The 13,944-nt window shown below is 37.8% G+C and overlaps 1 long non-coding RNA gene across 1 annotated transcript; it reads right to left on the bottom strand.

Moving 5' to 3' along the window:
• Positions 1-8,881: 8,881 nt before the first annotated feature.
• Positions 8,882-11,059, bottom strand: LOC118752470. The gene is made up of 3 exons (XR_004994690.1): positions 10,143-11,059; positions 9,993-10,076; positions 8,882-8,957 (listed from the first exon to the last, which is right to left on the bottom strand). It is a non-coding gene; the product is annotated as an uncharacterized LOC118752470 (long non-coding RNA).
• Between the last annotated feature and the right edge of the window lie 2,885 nt (positions 11,060-13,944).

Raw genomic sequence — 13,944 nt, 5'->3', positions numbered from 1 at the left:
CACCCGCCCCTTTCATACCACAGGTGTTGACTTTGCTAGACCATTTCTCGTGAAAACATCTACCCTCCGACGAGCTCCCCACGCAAAGGCGTATGAGTGTGTATTTGTGTGCTTCTCCACCAAAGCAGTACACCTAGAGTTATGCTCAAATCTAACCACGGAAGCGTTCAAGGCAGATTTTACCCGATTTGTCGGTCGCTGGGGAATCCCCCACAAAATCATGCCCGACAACGGAAAAACTATTGTAGGTGCGCAGCGAACGCTGCAAAGAGAATTCTCCCAGTTTCTTAAAGAAGCGGCTACTGATATCACCGAAAAATACGAAACCCACAGATTCTCATGGCAGTTTATCCCACCGTATGCTCCTCATATGGGCGGTCTCTGGGAAGCAGCTGTAAAAAGCTTCAAAACCCATTTCACAAAGGTAGCCGGAAATCACTTATTCGAATTGAGGCTGTGTTAAATTCCAGGCTGCTTTCCCCCCTGTCTCAGGATCCTACTGATCTGCTAGCATTAACGCCCGGACACTTCTTACGTGGTGGCCCACTACTCGCTATGCCTGAACCCCTCTCTGAACAGCTTTCGTTGTTAAACAAATGGCAAAAATTTAAAGTTATTCATCAGCAATTTAGCATGCGCTGGAAAAATGAATATCTTAAGGAACTCCATAAAAAGCATAAGTGGAAGCGACAAGAACGTAACATCAAGGAAGGAGACCTCGTTGTCGTCAAAGACGACCTTCTACCCCTAACGAGTGGAGACTCGGGCGCATTGTGACACGTCACGATCAAAATGTTTGCGTAGCGGATCTTCGCACCCAAGCCGGAACCATCACACGCAATATTGCAAAGTTATGTTTACTGCCCCCTTAGTAGAATCGCTCTATCCGCCCTTCATGCGTTCTCACATTCTAGTACCCATGCACACTCCCAGTTTGCTATGAAATGACATGCGACTAATTCATGTTTCGACGTGTTTCTCCACAGATAGACCGGAATAAAATGGACGTGAATCAATGCCGCCTGTGCTGCCGCTCCCATCCGCTGAGGTTTTGCCATGCGTTCCGTGCCATGACGCCCGAGTAGCGGTACGAATCAGCGCGCATACACAAATATTGCGTCAACTGTTTTGCAACCTCCCATACAACAGGCGCATGTAATTCAGCGGATAGCTGTCATCGGTGTGGGCTGGCACACCACACCATGCTGCATCGCCAAAAACCATCACTGCCGGAACGCCATCGACGCGAAACCGCGCGTACGCAAGTCCGCCGTGGACGACAGACACTCGCCAGCCACGTGGTCAAAAAACCAGCGAAAATTGCTCAAGACAGCCGCAATAATGTTCGGCGGCGCATCCGGGACTTGTTCGACCTGGCCAAGGTGACGCTGGAGAAGCTGCAGGAATTGCTGCACGTTGCACCGGTGCAGACGGGCCGGCATGTCGAGGACATGAGCGCCGATCTAATTGAGTTCGATTGAATTTAAAACTGTAGTAAATTTTTTTTTTTACTATGCGTGCGGCTGGCAACCTTATCCTTGTTTGCTATTGTGAATTACTTAAAGTAAAATGCATTGTAATAGTTGTTGCTGTTGTAAGCGGCGCCATGGGTTGACCTGTGTCTGCTACTAGAAAATCTACTTTACTCACTTCTTATTCAACTACCGCCGCATCGCACTCTTTTTATAATTATCCTCTTAATAAGCCACTCGGGCTAAACAAATTGAATTCACTTTGTCTAAAATTTCTTGAATTAAGTTTTGAATTGTTTGAATTGCATAGATCAAAATCCCATCGGTTTTTATTTGTTGTGGATTTCGTCACTTGGCGCACCCTGCGCTAGCATAATACTCCCTCAAATAGCTACACAAATTAATATGTATAATTAGTCTACTCTGTAATATATCACACATATTTACTTAAATATCTAAATTTTCTATTCTCATTTATCTGTAAGAAAACATTTTTCTGTAGACCAAATAAATAAATAAATAAATAAAAATTTTAGTATATACATTTCGGCGTCTGGGCAACAGTGAATTTTACGAGGTCGTTTGCGCATCAAATTTACCTCGTAATTTTAGTCTGTGTTTATACACGGAAACTTTTGTCGACACAATTTTTCATATTCCCTTCCCTGCCAGCCACGGCTCACCACTTTCCCCTGAAAATCAAATGATTTACAAACACATTCACAACTTTTTAGTCATTTCACCTACACACTTACAAATTTTTTGTTCCAACTGTCAACAAAATTTCCCTTTGTTAGAGCTGCGTACCCGATAAGCTAATAAGAATTCTATGCGTTAGAGCGAGCAAGTTAGAAACATCGAAGTTTTTATGGCAGTATACATACTGTGAAGAAATGTCACTTTGCGAAAATTTTGAAGGTAAGAATACATATTTAACAATTTTATTTGATTATAATGTAATTTTTCTTTTAGATTGCAAAACACCAGCGACTCAGCTACAATTTAAAGGTATATATTGAGATTTTATATATGTTTATAAAGTTTAATTGATATTGTTTTTGTTTACAGATTTGGCATTCACCATCAGCACCTTCAACGCCAGCAGCTTCATCGCCAGGAGCACTATCAGAAATCTGAGTTTGTAAATGATTTAAAACTGTTACTATACATCAAAAGAAGGGTAAAGCGATTACCTTTATTTTGAATATAATATCGCTGAAATCGCTTTTCATTTTTATAAAAATGTTGCACCTTTTGCAAACATCTATAAGTAAGCAGTGAAAAAGTGAAATTTTGCAAAGTTGTAACAAAACTAATTGTTGTGAAGCGGTGTAAATGATTTGCAACTGTTAATATATATAAAATAAAAGGTAAATCGAGAATCCTTTTTTTATTATAAAATCACTGAAATCGCTTTACGTTTTTATAAAAAATGTTCACCTTTTGCAAACATCTAGAAGTAAGCAGTGAAAATTTGAATGAAGCAGTGAATTTTTGTGAACCAGTACAAATGATTTGCAACTGTTAATATATACTAAAAGAGAGGTAAATTGATTACCCTTCTTTTGATTATAATATTGTTAAAATCGATTAACTATTTTATAGAAATTTTGCAACTTTTGAAAACATCTATATGTAAGTGAAAAAGTCGTCAAATTTTGCAAAGTTGGGACAAAACTGAATTTTTTTGAACCAGTACAAATGATTTGCAACTGTTAATATATATAAAAAGAAAGGTAAATCGATTACCTTTCTTTTGATTATAATACTGTTAAAATCGCTTAACTTTTTTATAAATTTTCACACTTTTGAAAACAGTTATATGCAAAGGAGTAGTAGTAATAATAAGCAATTAAGCAACCAAATATGTATGTAAAAATATCTTTATTATTAATGTTAATAATAAATTTTATTCATTATATGTTAAATATTAAGATTTTTTATTTAAAATTTTTAAAGTTATTTTGAATTCGCTGTGAAGAGAATGCAACGCTGCGCCGGCTGAAGTTGGCAATGCTAGACGAGTGCAGCTATATGTTTTCCTTACGAAGTGTCTGAATGAGTGCGACAGTGATGCAAGGCTCACACGTACAGGGGGGAACTGGTGAAAATCTGCACACCGCCCATACAAAATTCACCAGATTTTTCACCACCTTTGAAGTGAATGAAACCCGCGGTTTCACCAGATTTTTCACTGCTTTTGGCTGGCAGGGTTTTGATGTTGCTAATTTCCTTTACACACTGCGAATTTTTTGTATGCAGTTTTTGTTGTCAGCTGTAAACCGCTAACTCAATTTACACAGACGAACGAAGCAAATTTTTACAGTTCTTTTACGAGGCTCGTAAATTTACGATCTTTACAAAGTAAAGCCTCGTAGGCTTTTAAGAGTTTAAGGGAAGACCCCTCATGTATTCCAAGTAAGAATTATAGAAAAGAAGATTTCGCCAATGATTCAACAACTACAGGTTGTAGCAATCGTACAAAAACAACATTTACCGTTGGTATGAACTCCTTATGTCATCAACATCTTCTTTATCTATTCATATTCGTGTGTATATGTATACCCTGCAAACCAGGATTTCATAGAATTCTGAAAGGTTTCACAATTTTTTTAAGAATTTTCTTTAAGAAATCGTACAGAAATTTCTTTACTAGTTCTTGTCAACCGCTTCATATGTTTTTCTTTACGGATTTCTAAAAGAATCGTAACAAATTTCCAACACTCTTAAAGATTTCGGGAGCATATGTTTGCAGGATATATATATACGTATATGTGTATGTATAAGCGGATATGTAAATAAATCAAAACAGACGATAATTTGACACAAGCGTGCTCATAAGAAGAAGCATAGCTTCTATCGCTATCACCTGTAATTGATGCGCCTTGATTGCGCCCTGAGCCTTGCTGTGACGGCATGAACGAAACAGTACAAATGACAATGAAGAAGTAGCAAAAATTCATACAAATGATAAACAAAATTGAGAACATTCACGTAAAATTGTAAAATAAACTATTACCTTGTTTATACCAACACATAAAGCGCTTTGACCCAGTTCGCTGTGATTCAAAACGGAAGCATAAACCAACTTTCAATGCGCTCAGAAATTCGAAAGTGTATTGACTCGAATTTGTTTTCAAATCGCTTTTTTACTTCTCACATCGGTTAGAAAACAGGTATAAACACATCACTCATTTGACGCGAAGTGAAAAAAGGCTGGTTTTCTTTATACAGCCCGTTTTAAATTTGAATTATTATTATAACAAATTTGAATTAATGTTCGCTTTCATTTCGGTATACCGCGCAAATTAATTAATTAAGAAATGTCGAATAAAAATAACAAATTTTGTTTACTTTTGAATACGGTTCCAGCGAGTGCGCTATAACGACACAGGTATAAATGCTTGAAAGAAATATGTGTTGAGGCAAATCAGGTTTTTGTTAATACGGTTCTTGCGTAGGTATAAACAAGGTATATATTAATTTATTATGAGAAATATTAGAAGAAAAAGTTAAGTAAATGTGTCAGACATATATGTGACCTAAAGTTGCCTAATTGGAAAAGCTGTGGACCAAAATATCTAGGTAAAATTAAAGTCGCTTTGTGTTTTCTATTAAAAAAATTTTGAGTTGTGACTCTTTTGACGACGGTGTGCGATATATTGCTGAATATCAAAAAGAAAATAATAAATAATAAAAACTTAGTTACAATTTCAGTGAATATTTCTTTTGCAAATAAAGCTATTTTGTGGTTGAAAGGACTTGATCGCCGGCAGGAACTAATCAACTTCTGTGCCAAAGCCACAGGAAACGGAAAGGACAAATAGTTGTTCATCAAAGATTTGTCTGCAATATCGTTATTGAAACTCGCCACTGAACACTAAATTTGTAAGTCACCTTTTTTTACTTAATTATTCGTTTTTTGCTCTTTGTGGTAAATTTTCGTTTCGCTTATGACGTCACATCTGCAACGGCTGTTATACTAGGTTCACATATAAGTATATTATCCTCATTTTCGAGCTTACCACCCTAATCTGTAATTAGAAAAAGAGATTAGCGATATAAAATTCATCCCTTGTTAATCTGTAATTATAAAATAATCTCAGATTTAACCGATAACTTTTCAGTGTCCATCCTATTTTTATCTATCCTTTTTGCGAAAAAGAGGAGAAATGCCAAATGTAAAAGTAAACAAAAATGGACGCTAGCAATGAAAAGAGGTTTGAAAAGGTATTTTTAATAAAATGTTAAGTTGAAATATATTTATATTGCTTTATATATCAGAAAAACGTGATCACGTTGGCATAGAGAAGAAGCATAACTTTTTCTTGAGATGTGAGAATAACAAGCACAACAAATTTGACGGCTAATAATCTGAGATTTGCCTGTGTAAACGGGGTGATTAAAAAACGAGCTTTGATTGATTAATATTTATATGTGAACATACTTTTGAATACTTTAATTGTTTTAAACTCTAATTTTTAAAAGAGAACAAGCAGGATTCGAAAAGTACTGGCAAGAAAATGTAAAATATTTTTCCAGAAAAAAAAGAAACTTTAAACAATCATCATTAAACATTTTAAGAAAATTTTCTTTCTTAATAATTAATTAATAATTGGTGACCCCGACAAAGGACAAACTCTTTTGAGAATTTCAATTTAAAGAAATATTTGCGGAGATTTTTGAACAACTCCCAACCTTGAAACCGTGAATCAAGAAAAAACTCACATCTTTAAGCGGATTTGTTTAATATTTGCAAATCGGATCACTGAAAATAGTTCGTCCTGGCTACAAGGCAATGCGACATCACTAAAGTGAACTAAAACCTATTGGAAAGACATTTAACCAAAGAACGTAGATAACAAGAAGGGACAACTCGTTATAATTGTGGCGAAAGTGCGCAACAGGGGCGTGCCTTCTCTTTTCATCCAATCGAAAAAACGCACTAGGGCAAAAGAGAAGGCACGCCTCTGTTGCGCACTGTCGCCACAATTATAACGAGTTGTCCCTTCTTGTTATCTACGTTCTTTGATTTAACGTTGGCATCAATTCCAATTGAAACCCCTTTGCTCTAAAATTTCAAAAGTGCCAACACAAGTTCTTTCCGCAGCAAACGATACAAGCATAAACAGCTTGGATCAGAATTATTCACTTTATTTCCACACTTATTTTTCATTGCTGAAATCACAGAACCTATCATTGGTGCCGACTTCCTAAATAAGTATGGTCTTGTAATTGACATAAAACACAAGAAACTTATTGTTCCAAAAACGAACATATTTAGAAGTTACAGGAATTCTTTAAGCAAAACAGTTTCCTGCGCCAAAATTTTTTAACATTGATTCTAATTGTGGTGATATATTGAATGATTTTGCTGATGAAATTGATTTCAACCTTCCTGTTAAACACAATGTTGTGCATCGCATAATTACAAAGAATCATTTGCCTATCTATAAAGCTAGACGACTCAATCCTACAAAACTTAAAATTGCCAAAGAAGAATTCGATTTTATGTGTCAAAAAGGAATCTGTCGTCCTTCATCACTATGCTCTTCGCCACTACACATGGCTCCCAAAGGTTCCGATGACTGGAGACCTTTTGGCGATTATAGAAAACTCAACGCAATTACAACTCCCGACAGATATCCTATTACGCATATGCAAGATATTTCGAATTTTCTCAAAAATAGATATTTGTCACGCTTATCATCACATTCCGATAGCAGAAGAGGGCATACACAAAACAGCGATCGTTACACCCTTCGGCTTATGTGAATTTCCAACTATGCCTTTCAAACATTCCAGCGTTTTATGCATCAGGTAGTCAGAGGTCTTGCTTTAGTGTATGTTGATCTCGATGATATACTGATTTTCAGCAAATCTCATGAACAACACAGTGAACATCTTCGTAGTCTTTTCGAAGGTTTAGTTGATTACGGTGCTAGGGTCAAATCTTCTAAATGTATATTTGAAGTTGAAGCATTAGTTTTTCTGGGTCATACGATTTCAATTGATGGGATTAGACCTACCGAAGAAAAAGTTCAAGCTATTACAGACTTTCCAGCTCCTACCTCTGTCAAACAATTACAAAGATTTTTAGGCATGATTAATTTCTATCATCGATTCATTTCGAATCTTGCGAATATTTTAGCTCCCCTATATTCACATCTCACCAATATGCAAAAAGTAAATTCGAGTATTAGAGAGTTTACATGGTCTGAAGAGTGTGAAATTGCATTCAAGGCTGAAAAGTTGGCTTTGTCAAACGCAACGTTATTGCCATTTCCAAAAAAGATGTCCCAGTATCTATCGTCACCATGCTTCTAACACAGCATTAGGCGGTGTCCTGCAACAATAGTTGCGTTCCCTAACTCGCAAGAAGTTGCAAGAATTTACCAGAAAGCGTTCCCGTACTCGGTTCTCTGGCATCTTTTGCCTTTAGACAGTTTTACAGGTTTTAACCCAAAAAAGTTGGGGAACGCAACTAATATGTCTGCAATCAATGGCAACCTTTGTAATTTTTCAGCAAACAATCAATTCCGCTTTCGACAAAGAACTCTTAGCTTAACCCAAAAAAGTTGGGGAACGCAACTAATATGTCTGCAATCAATGGCAACCTTTGTAATTTTTCAGCAAACAATTAAACCCAGCCCAAACGAATATTCCGCTTTCGACAAAGAACTCTTAGCTCATGGTGTAAGAATAACCATGTTATTATTCCACCATGCTCTTAGCTATTCATGAAGCTATTAGACATTTTCAATATTTTGTTGAAGGTCAGGATTTCTTTGTTCCCACGAATCACAAACCACTCACAACAGCTCTTCTCACACAAACAGAACGTTCCCGCAGACAAGCCCGCCAACTATTTCGCAGTTCACTGTAGATATTCGATACATAAGAGGTATTGATAATATTGTGTCTGATACGCTGTCAAGATCAGGAATAGATTCTATTCATTTGGATATTCCTTACTTTGAAATCTTGGCAGAAGAACTAGGACTCGATGAACAAATCACACTTAAGGGCTAGTCAATCAGAAAATACCTCCTACCAATTAAGGCAAATGGAATTTTCCTTTAATAAGTCTCTTTGGTGTGATTTATCTACCAACATATGCCGACCTTATGTTCCTTCCACAGTTCGAAAAAGAATATTTCATTTGATTCGTAATATTTCCCACCCGACATTAGATCAACTCGGAAGAAAATTACTAGTTTATATTTTTGGCCTCGAAAAAAATGGTCTAAGCAATGGTTACAATGCCAAAAATGTAAAGTTGCAAGCAGTGTTGCCGCCGCTCAAATAACTTTATAACCAAGATTTTACGAAAAAGTTACCAAAGTAAGGAAAAATAACCAATTTTTTATTAGATTAACAACTCAGGTCATCACAAATTCTTTTATATAGTACGTTTAGACAAATTTTACAAACCAAAGAAAATCAGTTTTTATTTGCATTTGTGAAAAGTAAACCCTTTTTAGGCTGAAAATAAATGAAATACATTCGCATATAAGTATAAATATAAATACATATTTTAGAAAATCAGGCTTCCCGTATTAGGTGCATATGTATGTTAACATCTTTAACATTACCAGACTCTAAATAACGTTTTTAAATAAGTACATAGGTACACAGTTTCCAACTTCTTTTTGTAAGAATCAATGAAATACCTAATCAGCGTGAACAACCACATTGTAAATATTTTATAATTAAGATTAAACAATTAAAAATTGGACTGTATTGAATTATATCGTCACTCAGCGCGAAGTACCTCGTATACGCCAAACGCAGTACCGTATGTATGCAGTATATTATGTATTCTGTATATGTCACACGTAAATTTAAAAGGGACCTACGCTCAGAAAAAAAGATTTCGAGAAAAACGACTTTGAAGCTTACCAAGTTGATTTTGATGCTTCTGAATGTTTTAATGGATTGAAACTCGTTACTCGGGGGCTTTCGGGGTCGCTGTTTACAAATTCGATGATAGTTTTCCAAAATTCAAAATGGCGGATGACTTTTTTAAAAATTGATCGGAATCGCTTGAAACTCGTTACCCGGGGGTTTTTGGTGTCGCTGATTACGAATCCGATGTTCGTTTTTTTAAATTCAAAATGGCGGAAAAATTTAAAATTTTTTTGGATTCATGTGAAACTCAAAAATGTCTTTGACACCGAAAACGAGGTCAGTGATTACGAATCCGATGTTCGAAAACCCCCGAGTAACGAGTTTCAGGCGAATTTGATTAATTTCAGAATAGTTTGTCAGATTTGATTTTTTTGTACTTTTTTGTGAAAGTACCTAACTTTGAAGTGAAATTGTGAAAAAACTAATGCAGCTAGAAAGCTGCGATTTATTGCATTGGAAAGAGTGGCCCGTTTACTATAAGAGTCAATGAAAAAGTGAAAACCGATTTTTTCTCTCCGTAGGTCCCTATTAACTTTACGTGTCACATATTATAAAACAAATACATACATTTGCAAGTAATATTAACACAATGATTCCAAATATTCTCACTTGGTTTCACTGCTGGGGCTGCCACTGCTGCTGCTACTCTCCTCAACCTTGACAGGTGTAGCTGGCCTATGTCTTATAACGAACCTAATTTAAAAGTGTTTTGGAAATACATATGCAAAATAAAACCAAAATTGTGTATTTTTTTCTCACTTATCCATAGAATTGAGCCCGTATTAATTAAGTTGAAATACCAATTTTGCGCGGAATTCTATGTAGGTGTGTGCAAAGAACATAGAAATGGTGTAACTGCGGGGCCGTTTCAAAAACTTGGCAATTAATTCATCGCGATGTATTAAAGACATGAACCGATAATAGTTGCACCCTCGAACTTTTACTGTCCTTTTGCATATGTAAACACATGATTATTATCGGAATAAGTCGAATCTTGAGTTGCCATTTTAGTAGTAATAACTTTAGTTAAATAACCATATTGAGCAGAATAAATGTATATTCAAAGATTTAATTATTGTATGTATACAAAAGTTAGAAACTACAGTAAATGCTAAAAATAACCAAAATGGGAAAGATCTTAACAACTTCACAGGCAAGAAAAAAATAACCAAAATTAGTTAAAAGTACCAAAACGGCAACACTGGTTACAAGACATAAAATCTCAGTTAGACATTTTTCCAATACCTCCAGGTCGGTTCAATAATATACATATGGATTTGGTTGGGCCTTTACCACCATCAAAGGGATACAGATACATCTTGTCAATTGTTGATCGCTTCTCTAGATGGCCTGAAGCGTATCCTTTCGAAGATATGGAGCTAAAACTGTTGCTCAATGTTTGCTTAGGGAATATGTTTCTAGGTTCGGTGTACCAACTCGAATTACAACCGATCAAGGTACTCAATTTGAGTCCATTCTCTTTCGAGAACTTTGCAAGCTTCTAGGCGCTATAAGAACCAGGACATCATCCTACCATCTTCAAGCATATGTCAAGCATATGGGATGGTAGAACGATTCCATAGAACACTAAAGTTCACTAAAGTTAAAATGTTCTAACAATGCAGTTAATTGGACAGACGAATTACCATTAATTTTATAGGGCCTCCGGACCACTAGAGCTGTCAAACTATCGATAGTTAAGTCCGTCGATGTTTTACGATAGTTTTAAGGGTGGCAATCAATAGTATCGACCCATTTCATATGTTTTTCTAAATCCATTTATTTTTCGTTATCTTGGTATTATAAATTTGTTTATTTTAAAGGCTCACGGTTGCATTTTAGTATCGAGAAATATTGATAGAAATTCATTCGCCGTGTAAACAGTCAAAAAGCGATTTCAGAAATTTTCCCTGCAATTCGCCTTTCTTTCGAAAAATACTTTACATGCAAGGTGACACTGCTCATGCAACTGCTTTCTGAAATTTCTCAATTTGACAGTCTCTTGCCAGTATACTGCGTTGCCACGTCCGACACGCTCTTAAGACGGCAATGTAACCTCTGCTATTTCCACGCATCTGACAAGATCTGACAAGATGAAGCAAAAGAAAAAAGTAATTTTCTGCCTGACGTTTGTAATTTCGGTGCCATATTATTTTCTTTGAAAAGCAAACAAAGAATATGAAGACGAAGCATAAAGAAAAAAATGCAAGCAATTGTTTGTGCTAACCAATTTATTATTTTTGTACGTGTTTTTGCAACCAATCACCGCGCACTTCATTTTAATTACATTTGCACAAAAAGTTTATTGAAAATCGCTTAAAAATCAACGAAATAAACCACGGACAAAATACACATAAAGAAAGAAGCAAAACAGAAATAGCAAACTTTAAAATTAAGAACGTCACACACTTTTTCTCAACTGCTATTACTAATGGCTGCTTTTCAACCGGTCAGATCTGTTGTAATTGGTTCATGATTTCCACGCTTAAAATATAATATGATGCTTTTAGAAATAATGCCATGAACCAACTAAACAGATCACCCAGCACGGCAACCGTGTATTTGTAATTGGATTTGAGAAAAAAATAATAATAATTGATAACGTCATTTTTTAATCGGTTGTTTCATTCACACTCACGGTTTCATTCCGTTTCATTCACATGGCGAGGGAAAAATTACGTCACTTAAAAAAAAAAAATACTTTTTCCCGCACACCGTCCTGGCTGATCTTTATTCGTTCGTTCAAGAAATAATGCTGCCAAGTTTTGTTCTCTTTGAACCAATACGTGCAAATGTCAAAAGCTAGGAAAGAGGATACGCTATCAATGAAACGATAGTGGCGATAATACTAAAACTATCGATAGTTATTTCATGTGACCAGACTATGTTGTTGTGGTTGTTGTTGTAGCGGCCACAACAACCCCGCCCAGATCGGCTGATATCTCAGTCGTTGTCGTCGAGTTCCACTAACGGCAGCCCCAAGAAGCGTGCAGCCTCTATGGGGTCGGTCCATAGCGACGACGCCGTTAGGGTTGTGGGGTTTTCCGGGCATGCGAAGAGATGTTTCGAGTCGTGAGGGGTCTCTCCGCATGCCAGACATTCGTTCGGCATATCCGCATTTAGCCTGCTCAGGTAGGAGTTTAGCCTGCTGCAGTAGCCAGAGCGAACTTGGGCTATTGTAGTTCTGATCTCCCGAGGCAGATGTAGTTCCGTCGCGTCAATGTCCGGTGTTTGTGTGCCTAGAACGACATTCACAGGTCTTGAGTCTGCTTAACTCGAGACTGCGTCCCTGTGAATGCGGTTCAGGGTCTGTCTGTAAGCTGACGGGTCCAGAGGCTGCTTAATGAACCTCTGGACTTCGTCCGTCAGTTCCTATAGATGCCTCCTGACGTGCCTCGGCGAGGGCTCCTCTGCAAGCAGCTGTCTATTTGGGTGGCCACATCTGTGGCTCCCAACCAGAAACTGCTTGCAGAGCATCGTGTTGGGCTCCCTAATTGGGAGCATTTTCGCCTCATCGTGGAAGTGGTGTTCTGGTGACATCAGGAGGCATCCGGTCGCTGTCCTAAGTGCTGTGTTTTGTACCGTCTGTAGCTTCATCCACTGCGTCCTACTAGTCCCCGGCGACCACACTGGTGCTGCGTAGTTTAAAACCGGCCGGCCTATTGCCTTGTATGTTGCCAGCAACGTTTCTTTGTCTTTGCCCCAAGTACTGCCGGCTAGCGACTTGAGGACCTTGTTGCGGCTCTGTACTTTATTGACAATAGCGGTTGCGTGCGCAGAGAAGGAGATCAGGCTGTCGAATGTTACTCAGAGTCTTTTAGGATTACTCACCGTCGGAGTTGGTGTGTCAACGACGTGAATTCCTAGCGGTAGCCTGACCTCTTTCGTCCAGGTTGTGAACAGGGTCGTAGAGGATTTCGAAGGGGAGATGGCTAGACACTTTGCAGTGAAGAAGTGAGAAAGTTCAGAGAGATACCCGTTTACTTTCGAACACAGGTCATCAATTCCATTCCCAGTCGCCATGATCGAGCAATCGTCGGCGTAAGAGACAATCGAGACTCCCTCTGGTGGTTGAGGGAGCTTTGAAATGTAAAAGTTAAACAGTAGCGGGGAGAGGACACCACCCTGTGGAACCCCTGTTTTATTTTTCTAAGTTTGCTCGATTTGTCTCTAAACATTACCGACGAGTGTCGACCACTCAGATAATTTGCCGACCACCGTTTGAGCCTCTGTGGGAGAGAGGAAGCCTCTATATCTTCTAGTAGCGTGGAATGGCTGACAGTGTCAAAAGCCCTTGACAGGTCCAACGCTACTAGAATCGTTCTCTCACAGGGACGTTTATGGTTAAGGTCACGAGTTATCTGAGTGTTTATGGCGTTACGTGCTGTTGTTGTACTGTGCACTTTACGGAAACCATGCTGATGCTTCGCTGGGGTGAAGTGGTTTGTTAAATACGGGAGCAGCAAGGCCTCGAGTGTCTTCGCTCCCGGGGAAAGGAGTGTTATCGGCGGATAAGAATCTCCTATGTTGGCAGGTTTCCCCGGTTTGAGCAGTGGGACCA

Source organism: Rhagoletis pomonella, unplaced genomic scaffold, assembly GCF_013731165.1.
Source record: "Rhagoletis pomonella isolate Grant_MI unplaced genomic scaffold, Rhpom_1.0 Rhpom_scaffold_00001, whole genome shotgun sequence".
Classification (NCBI taxonomy): domain Eukaryota; kingdom Metazoa; phylum Arthropoda; class Insecta; order Diptera; family Tephritidae; genus Rhagoletis; species Rhagoletis pomonella.
Note: the sequence above shows the minus strand (reverse complement) of the source record. Positions and strands in the feature narration are given on the sequence as shown.